Source organism: Astyanax mexicanus, chromosome 16, assembly GCF_023375975.1.
Source record: "Astyanax mexicanus isolate ESR-SI-001 chromosome 16, AstMex3_surface, whole genome shotgun sequence".
Classification (NCBI taxonomy): Eukaryota; Metazoa; Chordata; class Actinopteri; order Characiformes; family Acestrorhamphidae; genus Astyanax; species Astyanax mexicanus.
In genome coordinates this window covers 24,258,857-24,281,561 of record NC_064423.1, presented here as the reverse complement: position 1 = coordinate 24,281,561, position 22,705 = coordinate 24,258,857, and the positions used below count along the sequence as shown (strand labels likewise).

Below are 22,705 nucleotides of genomic sequence, written 5' to 3'. Positions count from 1 at the left end.
TATTATCACACACTGAGTGATGCTGTAAAGTCAAATAAGATCTTTAGATATCTAAAAACATCCCAGGTGCCTCAAGTGAGTTTTCTGAATTCGTCCAGTTTTCCTCCATTAATTTCACAGTTGCCATGTAATTTAACCTTGGATATTTCCCCTAGCCTGATTAACTTAAAAAACTTTAACATGTAAACCTTGCAGCATTATCATTTTTTAATAATAATATTCAGAGACTATATCTAACGTTTTTAAATAATGATGAAATGTTAATGCTGTTAAAAAAAAAAAAACAAAGCTTAATTTTATGAGTATTACAGCATATTGCAAAGTATAACAATGAACCTCATCATCTACAGATGGACTAAACACTAGTGCAGAGTGACAGTGTGTGAAGGCTGGCCTCTGAGAGCTTATCTGTCAGAGTGATTGCAGAAGAGAAAGCTGGGGGAAAAAAGAAGCTCCCATAGGATCACTTCAATATGTGCCCACCAATGCCAGAACGACTGACACGCACAGACTGTCCGTCACGCAAGCCCTCAGGCGTACTTCAGCCTCGCTCTCAATCTTCTGCCACAGCTGAGGACCCTATAGATGAGTCTTTACAGGATCGACTGCGGCCTGGGATAGAGAGCCGGTCTGTCCTAAGCAGCCTATCCCACTAAAACCAGACCAACACAATTTGTTTCCTAATACCACCTGAGCCGTATAACACAGCTGCAACCTTGAAAAGCAGCAGCCCGGTCTGAGCTGAGGTGTGTTCTGTGTGCATATACTGCCTCATAAATGCAGAGTGATACAGTATTACCATTGGATGCGCAGGATGAATAAATCTCTCCCTCACATTGAGCTGGGTAACAAAATAAGGAAAAAAAAAAAAACTTAAGGCCAGGCAGGCAGGTAGGCATACTACAATCAACAAAATAATAACAAAAAATATTCCTGCGTTTCACTAAAGTGAACAGAAATTCTACACCCATAAAGCTCACCTACAAATGGTAGATATAATATAATTTCAAGATAGTTTGCATTGGCATACATACAGCTGAAATACAAAACTGTTGTCCTGGATTTTATGTGACAGACATTCTTGTGAAAGGTGTCATTCATGTAACAGATATCATCCATGCAACAGATATTGTCTGTGTGACAGATGTCATTTGGTGACAGACAATCTAATTGAAAGATGCCATTCATGTGACAGATGTCATCATTGTGGCAGAAGTCATCTGCGTCATCTACCTGACAGACATGCGTGACTGATCTTAACAAAATAGGCATTTTGCAACCATACAATCATGGCAAATATGAATAAAATATAAGTGTAGAATATTTTTGCACATCCATATAACTGAAGATTTAAATATAACTGAACTAAACCAGGGCATATATTTTATGCAACAGAAATTATTTACACAATGTAACAGCTGTCATCTGTGTTTCAAATTACACAAACGATGACATCCATAAGGCAGTCATCTTCCATGCAACAGACCTCATTAGTAAAACAGATTTATGCAATATTCAAGCTATTTTTGATCAATTTGACTGATTAACTTAGGTAAATGAACATTGTTCCCATTGTTAAACTTGGGAATCTGCAAAATGAAAAAAAAAAAAGAAAGTAAACATACTTCATATACTAAATGGTGAAGGCAAGGTCCTACAAAATACTTAACATAATTAAGTAATTTCATCTTTGCGACTAAAGATATTTGTGCAGCTCATGCCCTCTGTGCAAAAGACGCCACCCACATAACAACTGTCATGTATGTGTCAAACATCGTATATGCAACAAATGCCATTCATGCTACAGGTGTCATCCATCTGATAGACATCTAACTGTGCTAACCATGATAATCATCAACTTGCTACTGATCAAAGATCAGTGACCCTCTTATTTCCTATGCACCATATTGATAAATTACACAATGACTCTGCTTCTGTCAGAAGCCCTGGAGAACGTAGGTGTTCAGTCAGGTCTGATGGGTTGTTTAAAGGCATCCACACGGTTGTAGCGCTGGAATGATGCAAAGTCTTTATCACCACTGTGCACTACTTTTAAAAGCAGACAGCAAGGGTTGCTCACAATCTCAGCAAAGTCTGAGCTCACGGAGGCAGTGTTTGAGAAAATTGCTCATGCAGGAGATTGGGAAAGAGCTGGATAAGTTTGATATACATAGCTGATGTTGTCTGCAGCTGCATCTATTCACACAGCATGTGTGACAAAGCAGAAATATAGGACACTACAAAAACAAGTTCATTTATTTGAGATTCAAGCTCCTACATGCTAAATCAGTTCTTCCTTATGCAGAATGTGAGTGGTCACAAATAGCCTGCAGGGTTTAAAGTGGGCAAGCCAGATCAAAGCTAAACTGCCCTCGTGAAAATATAAAACGGGATGAACTGAGCAAATTAATATTTTGTGTGAAAGGTTTGCACTATAATATATTCCTTAACCTAGTGTTAGGAAAGTGTAATTATATTTGCATTATCAATGTCTGTTCCCTGCAAGCGTCACTGATTTACAATCTAGTGCGTCTGTGGCAGAGAATTACAGGGAATTACTTTCTGATGCATTTGCACCAAAGGATTTATCATGCAAACAGCCCTGTTTTGGACCCGTGATTATGAACATTCACTATGATCACTAGGCATAATTTTATCACAGAAAAAAAAACACACAGAGCTTAGACTGACATTCCGCACATTGTTAGATAGAAACTAGTATTGGGTCGCCCATTTACCATGAAGGCTAAAGAATTTTACATAGACCTGCAGGATGTGTGTGAGATGTTTCCTGTATTGAATGTGGATGTGCTTTTTGAGTGTTTTGTCCAGACAATTCAAACCTGGTGTTGTCAGTTACTATCGTTAGCACCCACTGCACTGTTTACTGTGGGTGGTAATGCCTTCTGTAACAGCTTAACAGTCACAATACTAGAAGTTGCCTTACCATAGGCACACCAGCCAGCGTTCAACCTTACTCACAAGATAAAACCTCACAACCTGTACACACAGATGAGAGGGAGAGCGAGAAGGCTTGTAGTGAATTTGTAATCCAAGTGTAAATAAAACCACCAGTGAATGTGGTTTGAAAGTTTGCACATGGCAAGTGAAACTCAAATGTGATCTGATCACCAAAATGCATGTTGATGCCTGAGATTTTTAGAGCTCACTGTGGTTCTACAACTCACTTCAACCACCAACAACAACCCAAGTTCAATTTCTGAGGTTTAAATATGACAGGCTCCTCCAAGAACTATCCAACCATGTTCTAAACATCTATGTTCTGTGCCTAAATCTAAAGTTATATGTATATGTTTTACATTTAGTAATAAATAAGACTGTCTCCTAACTTCTTCTTTAGATGAAGATTGAATTTCAGTAGGGGTGGGAATCGTTTACTATCTCACGATTCGATTCGATTCCGATTTTGGGGGCCACGATTCGATTCAAAATCGATTTTTGATTCAAAACGATTTGAATTATAAAAATTTCTGCTTCTGGCTTATGAATCTTATTGAAAAAAAACCCTCCATAATATACACTGGTCCTGGAGCAAGTAATGTGTTACAAAAACAATAAAATGTGCAGGAATGTGGGTCCTCAGTGACAGAGAAATCACTGGGATATCACAATGACGTTAATGAACAATAAATAAATAATAAATAACACTGCTTTATTACCAGGCTACTAGCGGTGGTGTGTAGGTGACGCTGCTGGGCTGATGTGATGATAGCAGTGAAGCGCTAAAGTTCAGGAGCAGCTGCTGATTAACTAGTTAACTTTAAGGTCGTTGTATTTCTTCAGAAAGGGGGCAGGAGGTGGAGAAATTAATTCATATTGTCCATTCCTTAATTCCTCTGTGATGAGGAGCTGAAATTAGCTCTGATTAGCTTATTGTTATTTTTCCGTTCCGCCTTAAATGCTGCAGCCCGCTGCCACCTGTAGCGTTATTTAAGGTGGAACTGGAAAGTTAGCTAGTTAGCTAGCTAACAGTTACTGAAACTAACTACTAGCGATCTTTTTTATGCTTGTTATGAAGCATTCTGCCATAAAACATTGAAACTACACGTTAATCTAAGGTAATATAGTGCTTGTTCTGCCATCTTACCGGTGATTCTCAAACACCTACGCTCTGTGTGTGTCTGGAAGATCTCCGTTTGAAGGGACAAGCCCTATCCCCAGGGTTGCCAGGTCCAACAAAAATACCCAGCCCAAAATCAGTCTAAAACCCGCCCCTCAGAATCGATTTTGGGACATTTTAAATCGATTCTGAATCGTAGTAAATGAGAATCAAGATTCTTATGTGAATCGATTTTTTGGCACACCTCTAAATTTCAGACTACATTTTTCAAATTATTTTTAAAAAGACTGTGTAACTGTTTAACTGTGATATTCTAGCCAATATCTACCATTACTATATTACCCATAAAACACACTTACTCCTAAGAAAACTAGGGCTAAGACTTCTGCACAGCACTGTATCTAACTCAAACCATCCATAGTCACCCATAGCTATTTTTTTAAACCCTAGCTGATCCTCTAGTGTTCCTCTACTGCAGAGAGAATATTCTGCAGCAGCAGTTCAACATCTATCAGTTTATACACCTGCAAAAAAAAAAAAAAAAAAAAAAGTCAAGGTGAGCCTCACCGTCCCCATCATCAGAACAGAAATGATCCGAGCCTCTCCGCCAGGTCACAAATAGTGTGTCAGACACCTCATTAACTCAGATTGTTGCTTTAAACACAACATTGTGCATATGCTGGAGCACAGAGGGCCTTTCATCCATCTGCAGAGGCTTCAGAACAGGTTCCCCCTCAGATTCCATCAAACCAATGTCAGAGCGTGAAGTTCAGAAAGAGACAAATCACACGTCCCCCTACACCCCCGGTTCTAACTCATTTGGTGCAGGCGCTGACAATTAGGCCTCTCCACTTCCCGTTCGCCGTGATTTCTTCATAGTTTAGGCGCTCGCACCTGCTGAGTATTACTCCAAAAAATAAATATAACGCACATCACCATGCATCATGGTACGGATACATGCTCTAATAGGAAGTGCCATCTGGCTGAGAGCGTATGCACCATCGAGCTTAAGTGCTTTACATCTGTTGATGGAGCAGACGTGCCATTGTTTTCCAAAAGCCCCCTTAACCTTTCTTCCAGCCTCTTAAACACTGCTGTTACACACACACACACACAAACTCATGTACGGTGGATTGATGCTCATGTTGGAAAGCACGTAGGTGATGAGGTGGGTCAAGAACACACAATTTGAACCATGAAGAGCTTAAGTGTTCTTGCTGCAGAAACACAAAAGGTTCAAAAGGTCTTCTGTGTGCTCTGATGTAACACTGATGCAATCAAGACAGGGTCATAAAGAAATAGGGATGCACAATGATATCAGAATTATTGGTATTGGCCAATAATTGCTTTTTTACATCTTTAGCTGAATTTTGCCAATATTTCACTGCTACTTGCTGATGTATTTATTGTATGCTGGAAAAGGACTAAGTGTCGCTGGCCACACTATTACACTTAGCAGAGAGAGGCTGTGCTACTTTAAAATCCACAGATCAATTACAGCTGTCAATATTAATGTGTTAACGCATGCAGTTAATCTTTTTAGAGCAAATTAATCACGTGAAAAAAAACTGACAGAACCTGATGATGCATTAGCAGTTTTATTTAGCATGAAATACAGCGATGCTTACTGTAAAGTTCAGAAGGTAGATTACCTTTTATATATGCTGAAGTTTATGCGCTCTCTCTCTAACACTATCGTGGTCATGCATATACACACACACACGTGCACAAACACACACACAAACAGAGCTGATGGCTTTAATGGATTTTAATGTGGAATATGGAGCTACATCAGGGTTTATTTTCTACATTAAACTCAGTAACTCAGCAAATTACAATATTTAAGTTTTATAAGCATCAAAGCTACTCTGAGATATTATAATACAGTAAATAAAGATCTAGTCTGCCAGGTGTAAACTCCACACCACCATTATTTTTATCCCCTTCCCAAAATATAGTTGTACCAGAATTTAAATAAAAATAATCATGATTGTATCTATGATTTAGTCACAAAATATTGTTGTGATTAATATAGTTATTTTTGTAAGAGATTGGCACCAACAATACAATTGGAAAATTAATTATTTTTTCCAATTGAATCAATTGACACTACTGGTTTCTTTAACCTGTTAATTTTAAAAAGAGGGTTTAAAGCTGTGACCAGTCCATGGAAGGACCAGTTAGCTAAATAACTGTCAAACCAAAAAAACAAATTGTATTGTTTGTGTACAGTTGGTTGAAAGCTAAAATATATGAATATATATAAATATATATGAATGTAACATTTGTTTCTAAAGTTATACCAGGGTGTCTAATCTCTCTGTAATATGTAACTGTATATATCAGTATCAGCATCAGCAAATCTCTAGATTTATTTTTATAAAGCAGTTAGACATGACAGGCCATGCATTACGGTACTTTTACCATGATTTTACAGTGAATTTAACCAGGGTGTTTTGGCTTGGGGCTGCTCAATGTTAAAAGAACAGATATATTCTCAAATTCAGTGGGTCTCTTACCCTCTCTGCATGTTAGAAAAATGCATATTAGAGGGTTTATGATACATTTGCAGAGGGGGGGCTTTGTGGTGCCAAATGTCATAGGATAGCATTATGCAAACTGATCATAATCAATTATAAACTATACAATTCTCAACAGACTGTCTCAAGATTAACAAGCTGCAGGATTTACCATGGCCCTCACAGCCCTCCATCCTAAACGTCATTCAAAATCTGTGAAAGAACATCAAAGAATCTGACAGGTCCTAAAGCCTTTTTGCAGTGAAGAATGGGTAAAAATCCAACAAAAAAGAATAAAAACTTTTTTGGAGAAAGTTCAAGTTTAAGTACTGACCCTGCAGGGTGCCTAAACACTTGCTTCAGGCCCTTTTATTTCTCTAAAACTATAAAAGCTTCACTGTAAATCAGAAACACAGCACAGATCACTTCAAAAAAAACTTCAATTGATACGGCAGAAGGCCTGTCATAACATCTATTTTGTAGGCGATGTATTGTCCCAATATAAATTTTTAATAAGTTATATTATTGTCACTGTAAGACCATTTTACACAGCTGCAATAATGATTATAATATAATAGCATAGTAATGCATTTACATAATTTTAAAGAGGAACGAACTTTCAAATATTCAGACACTGAAAGTGAAAGTTAAAATGTTTATTGCCTATACAAATAAAATAAACATAAAATGTTGACACACCATTGTTTTCACATTACTGGGTTTGTCTTGCTCAGTAAACACAATGAGTAATATTGGTCAACAAAAATGATTGAGGTTATGTCCATATATTGTATAATAAATTGGGAATATGTCTATCATCTATATGGCATATGTTATTTGACTTTCTGTTTTTGCTCTAATTAAAGGTAATCTTTCAGCCTGTAAAATAATATGATTTCTTCTGAATCTTTCTATAAAGTCAAAGATAAGAAGCAAGATTTTATGCACCACAACAGATCCAATTTACAAGTTAAAAGTCCAGAATCTCAACAACTCACTTTTACCTAGAGATATTTTTTTTTCAAAGAAACATCAAAGATTTGAGAAGCATTCTCCCCCATATTCAGCTACAGTATGTTCAGCTTTACATTGCACATGCTCCAACAGGGAATTCTACAATTGTGTGTGCACACACACGTGTGTGTGTGTGTGTGTGTTTGTGTGTGTGTGTGGTCACGTGGTTGTGTGTGGCAGATGTGTTAAATAAACCAGAAGTGCTGCCAGCAGGATGCAAAGGAATGAATGAATATGAAAAAATGAATATCTTATTTATTGTAGTCCTTGGAATATTTTCAACACTATCTGGTCCAGGATTAATAATGCAGCGGATTCCAATAGGTTCAATAATAGAAGGCAATCAGCAGAGTGAAGCACAGGCGGCAGCGTGGAGAATAGGGCGCATATTTCTCCTGGCCACAGCAGGACGGCACAGCAGCACCAGTCTCTTTCAATTAAGTCGGCGTAAGAAAGGCCTATTCACCCCGGCAGCCGCGCGGCATATTAATATGACATTGATCCCAGTCAGAACGGAGGAGATTCAGACAGAAGAGCGCGGCTGTCTTACGCACAGCTAGCTAACGTTTCATAAACACAAGCAAACAGCTAAGAGTGGAACAAACAAAAGAACTGTGATGCTGCAGTTAGAGGTATGAGATGAGATCTGAATGGAAAAATGTTTTTAAAGCAGTTTTTCAATCTCTTGTTTGCAGTTCTTGATTGAATGCTGCTCTACAAAAAAGATGAAACTGACCCTGGATTTTATTTCACTCACTTTTGTTTGTAAATTTAATGAAAACATATCTTGCTTTGTTTAACAGTGGAACAAATAATTTCCTTTCTGTTTTTCATTTAATCTTTTTAACCGCTTAGCCTGGTCCAGGATTGCAGTGAGCCCAGAACCTGCCCACTGGGTGCAAGGAGGCAGAAATACCCTCTGGACAGGGCTCTAGAACACAGTGGGGTAACACACACACACACATTCACTAAAACCCAGGGGTGATTTAGCAGAGCCAAAGGAGAAAACCCACATGAAAATCAGGGGAACAGACCAAACTACTCAAAAAACCAAGTACCCCTCGCTGCAGAACCACAAGTCCAGGGGGTGGGGCTGGATCTGATCCAAGGGGTGGAGCCTGACCTCCTGACCACCCATATCTTCTTTTCATTGGTTTTAAGTCATCGCATTTCAATTCGTCGTTAAACTTAACACGTGTCGCTTACGTTTCCCGACCAGGACTTTTATCTTATCAAATAAATCCTGGAAAATGTTATTTGCTACGTAGCACATTTAAATCACACAATACAGATTTAAAAGAAGGAACATGTCTGTGATTACAAACATAATAAAATGCTGTACATTTCCTATATAAATATTAACTATTTCATTTTTTATCTTTAATAAAAAGGGCCTAAAGACAAAATAAAAAATAAATAATTAAAATAAAGGATGCCAATGAGTGTCTTATCTACCAGCTACCATGTTCATTTATTATTACAGATATTAATACACAATCAAAACGGCGAACAAAAAACAGAGTTCTATAAAAAGAGTGTAACGATGTATAATTTTCCAAAGAGCTTGGAAAAATGCCCAGTACACTGAGAGTATAGAATGAGGATGTTGTTACTGCCAGATTGTTATTTATATTTTTTCTTTCTCCTCTTCCCCGTTCGTGATTGTTTACTTGACTCCGAAAGGCGAGTGAGTAAAACCGGATGGGGAAGAGTCCGATCTGCTTCAGACCAATGAAAACACGACGTAGGAAGAGTTGGATCAGATCCAGCCCCACCCCCTGGACTTGTGGTTCTGCAGCGAGGGGTATCTCCAAAAAACAGCAACCAAAACTAGGATTGAATCCACAAGCCTAAGCCCCAACAGTGTAATTCCACTGCCTGAGAAATATTGTGTGTGTGTGTGTGTCATTTACCCAAACACCCAATTACACTGAACAAAATAATATACAAGTGTATAAAAAAAAAGAGAGGGAAACTAATTAGTTTCAAATAATCATCACAAAGTCATCATTTAGATTTCCTACTAATTGAAGGTCAATATTTCACTAAAAAGTAAGTTACTAACAATTGTTACTTCCAAAATATGGAAAAGACTTTAATTTTCTGTGTATTTACCACTAAACCTAGTGTCTCATGTTTTTTAAAAGAACATGTGATCAAGCCTGATGCACTCTGATAAGTCCTATAAAATGCTAATGGTAAAAAAATCAATTGTGTATTTAAGTATATTTAAAGAAAAAGGATGCAGGAAATTATGGAAATAACTCCTCTCCTACTGTTAAGCATTAGGGGGGGTTGATCATGCGTTCGGCATGTGTTGCAGCCAGAGGCATATGGAATATTTCACAGGTAGAACAAAGAATGGATTTAATATGCCAGCAGATTTTGGAGGCAAACATCAGAACATTCAGCCTCATCTCCTAATGAATACATCCACACTGGTCATTTATCATCTTCTCGTAAAACAATTTGTGACATCTATCAGCAATAAAATGTCTAAAGTTGACTCTTATAGAGTTGTCTCACAACTCATAACATTGGTCAAACCCAACATTACTGTAACCAAGCAAAAATGTACCAACCAAAATCATATAATCATTAAGTTACCGTAACCTACACTTGTCTCTAATCACATCCTTAACACTTTAATATACAGCTGAACCAAACACTAATCTTACACTCTAATCCTCAACATGAAAAGAAGAATCTTTTCCATTTCTCCAGTCATTTCTGTCTATTGATTCTTTTATTTCCAAAAAAAAAAAAAAATCTGTCAGTACTGTTTTATTAATTTATCTTCGAGTACATGAGAGAGGTTTGTGTGTTACCTTGTGTATGACTTTCAATAGGGCTACTAGCGCATGAGTGGATACGTTTTTTTTTTTTTTACTGTAACAATTGAAACATTTGGATGTTTCTATCTGAGATCAGGTTGAATCTGTGGAAATGAAAAGCTTTTGCTTTTGCCCTCACAGTAGCCTAACCTAAAAATCATTAAATATCTGAGGAGAGACTCTACAATAGTGCGGCGATAACATCCAAAAATCTCACTGATCTAGAGTCTTTTGCAGGAAGAATAAGTGAAAATTCCCCAGGAAAAATGTGGAGACTCATCTGCCACAAAAAAATACTTACAAAATGAAACACTTATCAAACTGACCATGCAAATGATGCTTTGGAGCTTTTTTCTAAAAAAAAAAGAAAAAAAAAAAGATTGAAATATAATCTTTTCTCCACAAATTGGAAGAACAATTAAGAAATCTCTGTTCATATAAACTCCTCCTATAACTAGCAATGCTCCAAACCTCAACACTAATAAGGTGAAGACTAGCACAGGGCAAAATCTACCACCTCTTTTTGTCAAACTGCCACTGCTGTAACATTACTGTGTAGCCAGCGTGCTGTGTGGAAAGCGTCAGATCCCCAGCTCTGATACATCAGCTAACAGACGCCTGCGTGACCAACATCACACTAGAATTGATAAAGGGAAAAAGCAGCAGCTCCCCACCCCAGAGAGAGCATGGTCAACTGCTTGCAAAATGCTACTGTATACATCAATACTATAACATGAATAACATGCTAAAATTGGCCACTCCCTCCAAATTGACTATCCAATTGACTATCAATAGAGTGCGCTTCTTTTAATAAATGTGCCCTTTACAGTCTAAATACCTCCACATAATGTAAATCCTCTAGCAGTAGAGGTTGTTCCAAGAAGCAAGTGTCGACGCCAGAAAGCATTTAGGAGTCCTGATGTTTCGTATTTGATGTAGTTATTGGCTTGCTGGTTGTGGTGATTAGCTTGTTGGAAGAGACTTGCGGTAACAAACTTGATGCAAAATTGGCACGTCTTAACCAGACAACGTCCTGCTCCTGCTGTCCGCTTCCGATGGGCTATTCTTGTTGCAGGCACATGCTGGTCCGGCGACGCTTGTGTCCTGACGAGATTCATGACAAATTGCAGTGTCTGGCTGGCATGTAATTTTAAGAACAGCAAGACAACATCTACATATAACGTCACACATGGACGCCTTCAGCCTTCAAGAGCGAGAAAGAGGCTAACAGTCTCGCGTGTCACATTTAATTGGCCGACTTGCCTGTTTCTGAACGGTGACTTGTAAAAGATGTCACGCTGCATTCAAACCTCAGACTGATGAAGGAGCAAGGCAGCTATTTTAAAGCCTCAGCACTTGTCCTTATTTTTACTACATGAACAAGCATTAAAATCACTCCGTCGTTTTACTGCCTACCAAAAACTGTCTTCCATTTATTTTCACTAACAGCATTGACTTGTTTTTACAGTGTTGTTGGACTCTTAGTGCGGATCTGTTGACAAATAAGCTCTGCTTGGGAATATTGCAGAATCAGCAAATGCGACAAGATACACATTAAAGTTCCCATCAGATCCCTCTCTTTTACACTGCATGATGGGGACGTTTGAAGTGAAAAACAAACACAACCAAACAGAACTCCCAGTCTTTCATGTTCAAGGTCAGATTTATCTTCTATTTCTACATCTACTATTCATGTTGCCGAGGTGGTTGTAGCTAAAATTTTAGTAGTGACCTATAAGACTAGTCCTTATAGTGAAGTTCTTTCAGTTAGTCATCTTCTTGCCAGTGGCCTAAGACAGCTTGCTCACTGTCATTCAAGTACAAACTTCAATCTCAGCATGTTTTTCTGTTTATTTTAAAGTCTGTTTAAATTGACTTACAAAACCCTGTTGGCACCCAACATGGCACATAGTAGGCACAACATACTAGTGACAGCTCAAAGGATAAATGCAGTGGCTACGTCATGAGAACATGGAATTAAGGTTTTAAAAAAGGCTATGAGATAATGCTAGCTAATCAGGTAAAGAAATGACTGGAGAAGAGGCAGACCACCATTAAAAAAGGTAAGAGTTTTAATTCTAAAGCAAAATAACATATGTATACCACTGACCTACAGAGACAGTTTCATATAATACAGTCATCTTAGGGCTCTACTGGGTAACACAACCAATGACAGTTATTTCTAGTCAAACAAACACAAACTCCCATTTATTTGAATAGACACAGCCCTATAAACTCAAATATACTTGATTCAGTAAATGTATGTAGCAGTTGGTGTGTGTGTTTGTAGAGTTTACCTCACATAATAAAAGAAACTCTTTTGTTGATGTTTTTTTGGCTACTATATATCTCCACACTTCATTTTTTAAACCTCTGAACTGCTTGCTACTATTATTTATCATAACTCATAAATGTATAACGGATCATATATTCATATTTTAATCAATTAAGCAGCTTACGCATTAAACCATGTACAAAAATGTGTGGTATTTGAATAGTGAGTACACAATTCTCAATGTATTCAGTAACATACTCCATTACAATACATTAAAAAGTAATGTATTCAGAAGACATTTACAACACAAATTGGTAAGAAAGACTGTCAGTTTTTTTAAACTGCTGTTTCGACAATAACTCAGGCAAGACCACTATCTCCTGAACCCAGCAAACAAGTTGCTATATCCCAGTAACAACTGGACAACTCATGCTTTAACAGAGTTCAGTAACACTGAGATAAATAGCTGATCAGAACCGTGATTTATCAGTCTACTCATGCTTTAACAGAGTTCAGTAACACTGAGATAAATAAATGATCAGTACAGTGATTTATCAGTCTACTCATGCTTTAACAGAGTTCAGTAACACTGAGATAAATAGCTGATCAGAACCGTGATTTATCAGTCTACTCATGCTTTAGTAGAGTTCAGTAACACTGAGATAAATAACTGATCAGTACAGTGATTTATCAGTCTAATCATGCTTTAACAGAGTTCAGTAATATCAAGATGAAGAACTGATCAGCACAGTGATTTATCAGTGTGTTAATGTATTCAGTTCAGTAGAAACTTCTTATGATTCCTATAGTGTATCTGCAAGAACAACTGCATTTATCACATGAATGTAATCAAGCAAGGGTTTAAAAACTTCCACAGAATGACCACAAAGCCCATACATTTTATGTTTTGGGGGATTTTTTATACAGTGCATCATGAATTAATTCCATATGATCCCAAATAGTAATGTTCCACACTGACTGGCACTAAAATAATTAGCCCAATATGTGTGTATATAATCTTAGCAAAAGTAATCAACAAGACCCATCTAAATTTAATGTTTGTTTTTTTTGTTGGGTAACTGCAAAATGCAGGCTGCAAACCACTGTTGTAGAACAAAGTAGTGTGCTTTTGAATTTACATATATGACAGCCTCTTTCTATAATTCATTTTACCCGTAACTAATTAACTTCAACTATTTATTGCAGATCTAGTCGAGACAATAAAAAACATGAACCAGTCGCATGGATGCCTAGGAATGGAGATAAAACTATTTTTTTCTACAGGCATCATCCACTTCTTTAAAAATTACCTTGTACAGTTGGTGAGCAGTTAGATGTAGCCCATCTGTTTTATGCACAGTGTGTGTTTGTGTAACAAGTTTAAAAATACTTATTTGTTTTTCTGTTAAAATTCCACCAAAATCCTGATTTTTGTGTAAATATCTGTTTTATGTTCCATTTATTTCATATTTGTACTGGGGGATCTTTTATTTTAGAGTGTTGGTTTACTGTGTACTGTCCCTTTAAGAGACTCAGCTCTATTTGGCGCCATCGGCGTACTGATCTCAGTCTGTGTATAACTAACAGAGAGAAGGTACGTAGTTCTGATGTCTGTGCTTAAAACACATATTTTTCTGTTAAAACAGCATAATATGGGCAGTAAGTAGTGTTAAAAGCTAGAAACAGGATTGTGAATGTGTAAATATGCAGTAGTTTTAAGGTGAACTTTATAAAATGTCTTTTATGTCGAGTTTTACTGACACACGTGCTCTGTGGCTTCACGCCCCCCCCGTGTGCATTTCTGCTAACAGAGAGAAGGAGGCTGATAACCTGCATGTATATGAGAGAGAGAGCAGCGTGTATGTTCACTGCAGAGCTGTATGTTCAATCCAGAGCTTTATGAGCTTATTTATCTGTTTATACAGGTATGTTTCCCCCCCCCCCAGTCACTTTCATTTACTGTTTAAGCATATATCTGTTAATTCGTTGTGTTTTTGCTAATTTTATTTAAATGCAGAGCTGGTTTTAGCTAATTTTATTATTTTTATTTTATTTTCATATATTGCTAACTCATATGTAAGGTTGCCTATATATTCAGAGTATCTCAGTCTGTGTATAACTAACAGAGAGAAGAGAGAAGGAGGCTGATAACCTGCATGTATATGAGAGAGAGAGCAGCGTGTATGTTCACTGCAGAGCTGTATGTTCAATCCAGAGCTTTATGAGCTTATTTATCTGTTTATACAGACCAGCAAAATTAAAGCATCCAAACCAGCAGTGGCCGTGGTCCGAGTCCTTCCTCACCGTGTCACAGAACACAACGCAGAGTATCCATGGGTTAACGGGAGTGTGAATGGACAGTTCTGACCATCTCACAGTTCCAATACACACCCGTTACAATGGTGCCGTGACGCCTTTGGGAGGAGAAGATCGACGTCAGCTCGTTCGCCGTGGGAAGCTGCAGTTGCATGTGTTTCTGGTCAAGGTATTCACATAGACTGTGCTTAGGTAATTAATTGGACGGAACAAATTTTGGTAATTACTGACAAGTTCTATATAAGCTAAAACGCTAAGAAAAAAAGTACTTAAAACTGAATCAGGGACACTGGATTTTTTTTTAAGCTTTAAAAAGGACTGAACATTGGACGGTGTCTATATAAAAAAAAAAAAAAAAAAAAACGTCATGTTGGACATTGTTGAGAAAAAAAGCTAAATGTGGAAAAAAGTACTGAACTACAGAGAGTGTTGAGAGTATGATTTGTCTGTGATTGTTAAACTGCTGATTGCTCTGATTTGCATTTTTTTTTCTTCTTTTTTGGTGAAAAACTAAAATATGGCAGATGGACAGACTTATTCTAGTGGGGGTCAGGGTGGTGATGAGAGCTTTGTGAGACACCAGTTTGGTGTAGGGAGGGGCTTTATTCATCCCACAGTAACCAGTACACCAGGACCTAGATTTATGCCATTAGAAATTCCAATAATCACTTCCACTCCTTATGTAGACCAAGTTATGTCAGGTCTAACTGAACAGAATCCAGACATAGATACACTCATCACACAGATAGCTGAAAAGCTAGGCAAATCCATTACAGCTCAGCTACAGTCTGAAAAGGGCACACACTGTGTTAGACAGTCTGATCAGTCCTCAGAGATGACATTGTCTAATGTCAAGCTTATCATGCAGCATGATGCAAAAGAACCTCCAATCTTTAGGGGAGATAGCTCAGATAAGTTTACAGTGCAAGAATGGGAAAACCTGATGACTTTATACTTGAGGAAAAGGTCCATCCCAGTTCATGAACACTCACAAGAGATCCTGGATAGGCTTATGGGCAAAGCTGGTGACGTAGTGAAGATAAAGCTGCGTAACAACACATCAGTTGACCACACTATGAATCCAAACGTCATCTTCGACATTCTGAAACAACACTTTAGTGAAGTGACATACTCAAGCATGCCCTTAGCCGATTTCTACAATACGTTGCCCATGCCAGGCGAGGATGCCATGGAGTATTGGATAAGACTCAACAAAACTATGGATGTTGCAAGTGAATGCCTGAAAAGACAAGGTCGCTGTGTGGGGGACCCAAGCCACGAGGTCAGTATGATGTTCATCAAACACTGTCCAGACGAGTCACTTGCAGGTGTTTTCAAGTTCAAGTCTGCAGAAAAATGGTCAGCCTGCGAAATTCAAGAGCGCCTTGATGACCATATGCAAGAGAAAAAAACTCGATCAGCTCTGAGACCTCCAAGACCAAGTATGGTCGAACGTAAAGTCCATACTCAGTGCTCTGTAAATGAGGTAGATGTGTCAAGCACAGCTGCACCACCTCTTTTGACTCCAGCTCGTGCCAGTACAGACGGTGACTGCATGAGGAGCTTGGTCTCTTTGTTGGACAGACTAGTCACACAGCAGACACAAGGAGTGGTGGAACCACAGAGTAGAGGTGCAGTGCCTCAGTCTTTCCGAAGAGTGTGTAAAATTTGTGGTGCTTGTGAACATTCTACATTGTCTCATTGTAGAAGGGAGAACAGATGTTTGAAATGCTTTTCTCCTGGACATTGGAAAAAAGATTGTCCAAAGCAGACTGTGCGTCACTGTTCTCAGCCTCACTACAGTGAATCCCGTCAGAATCAACATTTAAACTAGATCACTCGCATCTGGAGAGGGGCGGTGTGAGTGCTATGAATGAATCCCTCTGTAAAGATGATGATTTGGCTCATTTATATGAAGACACTCGTGCCAGTGCTCCTAAGGGGTCGACAGTAATCGTCCAGGCAACCCAGAAGGTGCAAGCTTTTAGCGAACTGTTCTACACTCCAGTTCTTGTCAATCATCATGTGCAGCTTAAAGGAATGTTAGACTCGGGTTCTATGGCATGTACTATCAGTGGCCAGGCTGAAGAGAAACTCCGTGCTGCAGGTGTCCTACCTGAGAAGCAATACTCAAAGGAAAAAATTATCTTGGTCGGTTGTGGTGGTCTGCAAACACAACCCGATGGCTTTTATGACCTAGAGATTCAGTTCTACAACACAAATTGTGTTGTTCCATCTTTAGTTGTTCCTGGTCAACGTGACGACATAATCCTGGGTTCTAATGTCATTAAACATCTGATTCATGACCTGAAGAATGATGGTGAATACTGGAATATTGCTTCTAGACATGGAAATCAATCTAGTCCTGATATAGAGCAGTTCCTGTCGATGTTTACAGGTGTTGAGCGCTGGAGAGGGAGCAGTATTCCTGATAAGGTGGGCACCGTCAAGCTCACTCAAGCCGTCACGCTCCTCCCCAAACATGAACACTTGGTTTGGGGCAGATTACCCGCCAATGTGCCCTTGTCACCTGGTAGCACCATTATTGTTGAGCCAACAAACTCTAAAGCCAGACCACGAGGCATTCTCATTGGTCGCCTTGTCACACCTTTGTGGGGAGATAGGTGGGTACCCATGACTGTCGTAAACCCATCTGACAAAGCTGTCACTTTAAAAAGAAACAGCAAGTTAGCAGATGTTTCGCCCTGTTTGGCAGCTGAGGATGTTTTTCAAGGTTTGCACATCAGCTCAGAGACCCAACAACACCCTGACACCTCCTCTGGTGATTTCTCTACTGCCCAAGCCAAAAGCCTATCTGACATTGGACTTGGAGATATTGATATTAGTTCATGTCAAGTAAGCAGTGGCTGTATGTCTGAGCTCATCCAGCTGTTAACTGAATTTCAGGATGTTTTCTCCAAGCATCCATTAGACTGTGGTGAGGCCAAGGGATACACACACCGCATCCGTCTCACTGATGACCGACCCTTTCGTTTACCATACAGGAGAGTGCCTCCTGCTCATTATCAAAAACTAAGGCAAGTTCTAACTGAAATGGAAGAAAGAGGGATCATAAGGAAGTCCTTGAGCGAGTATGCATCCCCCTTAGTGATGGTGTGGAAGAAGGATGGGGGACTAAGAATCTGTACAGACTTCAGATGGTTGAATGCCAGAACACTAAAAGACGCACATCCTCTGCCACATCAATCTGACTGCCTGGCCGCCTTGGGTGGTAGCTTGCTCTTTAGTACAGTGGATCTCACATCTGGATTTTATAACATCTCGATGCATGAAGATGACAAAAAATACACCGCTTTTACAACTCCACATGGACTATATGAGTACAATAAAATGGCACAAGGTCTCTGTAATAGTCCAGCGTCCTTCATGAGGATGATGCTCGGGATATTTGGTGACATGAACTTTACAAAACTTCTCTGCTATCTTGATGATCTTCTTATCTTTGCATCTTCAGAAAGTGAGGCTCTGTCCAGGCTGCGGGAAGTGTTCCAGAGGTTGCGTGAGAACAATCTAAAGCTGGCTCCAAAAAAATGCCATCTGCTACAAAGGCAAGTCAGGTTTCTTGGCCATGTCATTGACGGTGGCGGTGTGTCCGTTGACCCTGCCAAGGTGGAGATTATTGCAGCAATGAGGGTGCAGGACTTAATGGAGGATGATGGAGCAACACCTTCTGTTAAAAGGCTCAAATCTTTTCTTGGCATGGTATTTTATTACCAGCACTTCATACCCAACTGTTCCTCCATTGCAAAACCTCTGTTCGCACTTACTGCTGGGCAAAAGAGACGAGGCAAATTGGCAAAAAATAAAAAGTCCCAAGGAGTGTACAGAAAACTTACACCTGCAGATTGGACAGCTGAGTGTGAGAGCGCTTTTGTCCAACTAAAGACAATGCTGCTAGAGTGTGTCGTGCTGGCCCATCCTGATTTTGACTCGCCCTTTATCTTGTCAGTTGATGCATCATTGGATGGACTAGGTGCTGTGCTCTCTCAAGTGGCCAAGGGAGAATCCAAAGCAAGACCTGTGGCTTTTGCAAGCAAGACACTCAGTACATCACAACGAAAATACCCAGCTCACAGACTTGAATTTCTGGCTTTAAAGTGGAGTGTGTGTGAGAAGTTCAGCCATTGGCTAAAAGGAACTACATTCACAGTCTGGACTGACAATAATCCGCTCACTTACCTCATGACAAAGCCGAAGCTGGATGCATGTGAGTTACGGTGGGTTTCAAAGCTTGCTTCTTATTCTTTTGACCTTAAACACCTACCTGGAAAAGTGAATGTGGTAGCTGATGCTCTTAGTCGGGACCCTTTTGCCAAATCCATTGGGCAGAGACTACTAGAGGAGCCATACCCTAACCTCATTCAGCAGTCAAACGGGGTTGAGGAGGATTCTGTACAGGATGTTTTTAGAGCCACTTGCCAAGTCCAGATATGCAGGACAGAAAATCATACGCCATTCAGAACTACATACAATGCAGCTGAGATCAGAGCTCTTTGTCAGTCTCATTGTGATTGGACTGATGCAGCAGAGGTCAGAGCAGTTCATTTAGCCCAGCATGTCCAACAACTTTCAAGCAGCCAAGAAACATCACCCATGTTCTCCATGGAGGAGCTTAAGTTGAGTCAGACAGGAGACTCAGTCATCTCTAAGGTGTTACCCTTTGTCACAGCCAACAGAAAACCATCCAGACGGGATAGGCAGGGTGCTGATTCTAAAGTCCTCAGATTGTTCAAGCAGTGGGGTAAGCTACGTGTTCGAGATGATGTTCTGTACAGAGTGACTAAAGACCCTCAATCCAAGCAGAGAAGGTTTCAGTTTGTCCTACCTGGTAGTCTTAGAGACAAGGCACTGTCAGGAATCCATGACCTCGCTGGCCATCAAGGTCAAGACCGTACTCTATCACTTGCTAGACAGCGTTTCTACTGGCCTGATATGGAGAAAGATATCAGAGAGTATGTCAAGTGTTGTCAAAGGTGTGTGTTGGGAAAGTCACCAGAACCAGCTGCACGTGCACCTTTGGAAAGCATCAGAAGTTCAGTACCAATGGAGTTATTGTGCATAGACTTTTGGACAGCAGAAGACAGCAAACAGCGATCAGTAGATGTCCTTGTAGTCACTGACCACTTCACAAAGCTGGCTCATGCTTTCGTTTGTACCAACCAGACAGCAAAGCAGGTAGCCAAGAAACTTTGGGATAACATTTTCTGCATATATGGGTTTCCGGAGAGGATACACTCCGACCAGGGCACAAATTTTGAGAGTCGATTAATAGCAGAGCTTCTCAATCTAGCTGGTGTTAAGAAATCCCATACCACCCCTTACCACCCGATGGGCAATGGCTGCACCGAGCGATTTAATCGCACATTGGGTAACATGCTCCGTACTCTTCCCCTCAAAGCAAAGCACAAATGGCCAGAGCAGATCCAGACCCTCACCTTTGCCTATAACGCAACAGTTCATGAGACCACAGGATACGCTCCATTTTTTTTAATGTTTGGGCGGGTGCCTAGGCTTCCAGTGGATATCATGTTCGAAACTGTCTTGACTAGTCCAGAAGTGGTTGATTACAACGTGTATGCAAAGTCCCTGCTTTCCAATCTCAAAAGCGCTATGGAGATCGCTCAGAAACACTCAACAGCTGAACAGCAACGTCAGGTCCAACAATACAACAAGCGCATCAAGGGCGGGAATCTGTCTGTAGGTGATCGTGTGGTGGTAGCAAACAAGGGAGAACGAGGCAAGAGAAAGTTAGCAGACAAGTGGGAAGACAAGCTGTACACTGTCATCAGTGTGGACCCTAACATTCATGTCTACAAAATAAAGGATGCAGCTGGACGTACAAGAGTCGTTCATCGGAACCTACTGATGGAGGTCAACTTCTTACCAGTTCCTGGGCTGTTTCAAAGCAAAGATACCAATAGAACTGACCAGTCATTTTCTGAAGAGTCTGATCCAGAGGATCATGATGATGAAAGACAAACAGCTTTGATGTCTGATGAACTAACTCAGGATGATATAGAGAGTTTGTCAAAGTCCAGTGATGATGATGATGAGTCACAGCTTTCTGACAAATCCATTGAGTCTGACTTGACCATTTCGGATGAAATTCCCCTAGCTGACCCTGCACCCTGCACTGAAAGCTCTGAACCCAGCACAGTTTTAACACAAACAGAAGCAGCACACACATCTAATGTAGATACTTTATCACTTGCTGATTCACACATACCACATACTTCCGAGGTAGACAGTCACGTTTGAACACGTGCAGGAAGATTAGTAAAATCAGTGAATAGGCTGATAGAGTCAATGGTTCAGAGACCATTCCTAAAAGGTCCACATGTTTCTATTGGGAACAGTTCCTAAACATTTTTTGTTTTAAAGCTTAAACTCATATAGAGCCTTAATTTGTTTACATTTTGTCAGTGCTTATGTTATGAGTTTATGGTGAACAAGTATTGTGTGGTGTATAAGGCATCACATTACTCTAGGGAATTTTGGAGACCTGATCAACCTCTGTCTTTCCTGAACCTTGCACTTGAGGTAACTTTTGAGTTGAATGTAGACTAGGTACTACTGTTTACTTGTTCCAGATTGTATCAGCATAGGGCACTTTTGACTCCTTATCGCATCCAATCAGGATGTTGGCGAATTTTAGGAGGGGTGAATGTAACAAGTTTAAAAATACTTATTTGTTTTTCTGTTAAAATTCCACCAAAATCCTGATTTTTGTGTAAATATCTGTTTTATGTTCCATTTATTTCATATTTGTACTGGGGGATCTTTTATTTTAGAGTGTTGGTTTACTGTGTACTGTCCCTTTAAGAGACTCAGCTCTATTTGGCGCCATCGGCGTACTGATCTCAGTCTGTGTATAACTAACAGAGAGAAGGTACGTAGTTCTGATGTCTGTGCTTAAAACACATATTTTTCTGTTAAAACAGCATAATATGGGCAGTAAGTAGTGTTAAAAGCTAGAAACAGGATTGTGAATGTGTAAATATGCAGTAGTTTTAAGGTGAACTTTATAAAATGTCTTTTATGTCGAGTTTTACTGACACACGTGCTCTGTGGCTTCACGCCCCCCCCGTGTGCATTTCTGCTAACAGAGAGAAGGAGGCTGATAACCTGCATGTATATGAGAGAGAGAGCAGCGTGTATGTTCACTGCAGAGCTGTATGTTCAATCCAGAGCTTTATGAGCTTATTTATCTGTTTATACAGGTATGTTTCCCCCCCCCAGTCACTTTCATTTACTGTTTAAGCATATATCTGTTAATTCGTTGTGTTTTTGCTAATTTTATTTAAATGCAGAGCTGGTTTTAGCTAATTTTATTATTTTTATTTTATTTTCATATATTGCTAACTCATATGTAAGGTTGCCTATATATTCAGAGTATCTCAGTCTGTGTATAACTAACAGAGAGAAGAGAGAAGGAGGCTGATAACCTGCATGTATATGAGAGAGAGAGCAGCGTGTATGTTCACTGCAGAGCTGTATGTTCAATCCAGAGCTTTATGAGCTTATTTATCTGTTTATACAGACCAGCAAAATTAAAGCATCCAAACCAGCAGTGGCCGTGGTCCGAGTCCTTCCTCACCGTGTCACAGAACACAACGCAGAGTATCCATGGGTTAACGGGAGTGTG

At 39.5% G+C, this 22,705-nt stretch overlaps 1 protein-coding gene and 1 long non-coding RNA gene across 14 annotated transcripts in view; one reads left to right on the top strand and one right to left on the bottom strand.

Annotated features, from left to right (window-relative positions):
- The window catches only part of celf5a (cugbp, Elav-like family member 5a), a 308,854-nt gene that overhangs the window by 14,498 nt on the left and 271,651 nt on the right, over positions 1–22,705 (bottom strand). The gene's annotated exons all lie outside the window — the stretch shown is intronic.
- Positions 14,100–22,630, top strand: LOC125782169 (uncharacterized). Its single transcript, XR_007424719.1, has 2 exons — positions 14,100–15,208; positions 22,167–22,630. It is a non-coding gene; the product is annotated as an uncharacterized LOC125782169 (long non-coding RNA).